The following is a 1190-nucleotide window of genomic DNA, read 5'->3' on the forward strand; positions in this document are numbered from 1 at the left end:
TTAATTCCAGCTGCAAGATCATGGAGAGCAGATGAGCAAGACTTGTCAAGATTGGCAGTGTCACCCTATTCACACTCGTTCTGATCAATCCAGTGGCAGAGACGACACCTCTAACCCCTCGTGAGACAGATCCTGTCTGCCACAGCTCTTTCATCTTCACCTTCACACGCATTGATGGATGATCTCATCCTCCAAACCCTCACAGGAGCAAAAACCACTGGATTTTTACATTTTCTAATGGAAATGTGAGCAGTACTGGTGCAGAACTAACTGGAACAATCCTAAAGTGGTTTCTAGGCCATTGCTATGCGGTTGCTAAGGTGTTCTTGGTCATGTTTAGAACATTTCTTCCTCAGTTGCTAGGGTGTTGGTGGTGGTTGCTAGGACATTATGAGGTAGTTACTTAGGGGTTCTTAATGATTACTAGGTGGTTGCTTATTAGTGATATCATTAACTAAAATGGAAACTAAATAAAAAATGTAATTGAACTGAAATAATAATAAAACGGTTAGATGAAAATAATAAAAGCTAGACAAAATTGGAAAACTGTGACTAAACTAAAATATGTTTTCATGACTCAAAATGTGACTTAAATAAAATAAAAATGGCCATAAAATTTTAGTTTTAGGCCTTGATATAGAATACAGTATTTTGTAAAGTTTTCAAATGTTAAAACTCATCTGTATTAAATATGAAAAATATTTAAGTGATCATTTAAGACGATGACTTTGGCAGCACAAAAATTTTAAAAAATAAATAAAGAAAAGAAAAATTAAAATAAAGAAAAAACTAAACCAACAACAAAAACTAAACCATAGAAATAAATAGAAGAAATAGAAATAAATAGAATAAAGAGCCCATCTGGCCCCTACATATGGCTTTTGGGAGGGAATTATGGGAACTATCAAATTTTATTTCTCAGTTTTTTCGTCATCTTGGTTGAAATTGTGTCATAAAATGAAAATTCACCCTATATATTTTCTAAATGCATGTTATAGATTTTACTATACTGTTATAGATTCATCCATGTATGTTTCTTTCTCTTTTTTTAATTACATAATTTTTAATCAAAATGTCATAACTGGATGTTTCTTTTTTCTTTTTCGATAATCCATTACACTTAGATGTATGTCACAATAAGAAATAAAACATCTTTCTCTACTTCTGTTTCATTGCGACATCAAGGCTGG

The sequence above is a fragment of the Sinocyclocheilus rhinocerous genome, unplaced genomic scaffold, assembly GCF_001515625.1.
Source record: "Sinocyclocheilus rhinocerous isolate Xijiao unplaced genomic scaffold, SAMN03320098_v1.1 scaffold492, whole genome shotgun sequence".
NCBI classification, from domain to species: domain Eukaryota; kingdom Metazoa; phylum Chordata; class Actinopteri; order Cypriniformes; family Cyprinidae; genus Sinocyclocheilus; species Sinocyclocheilus rhinocerous.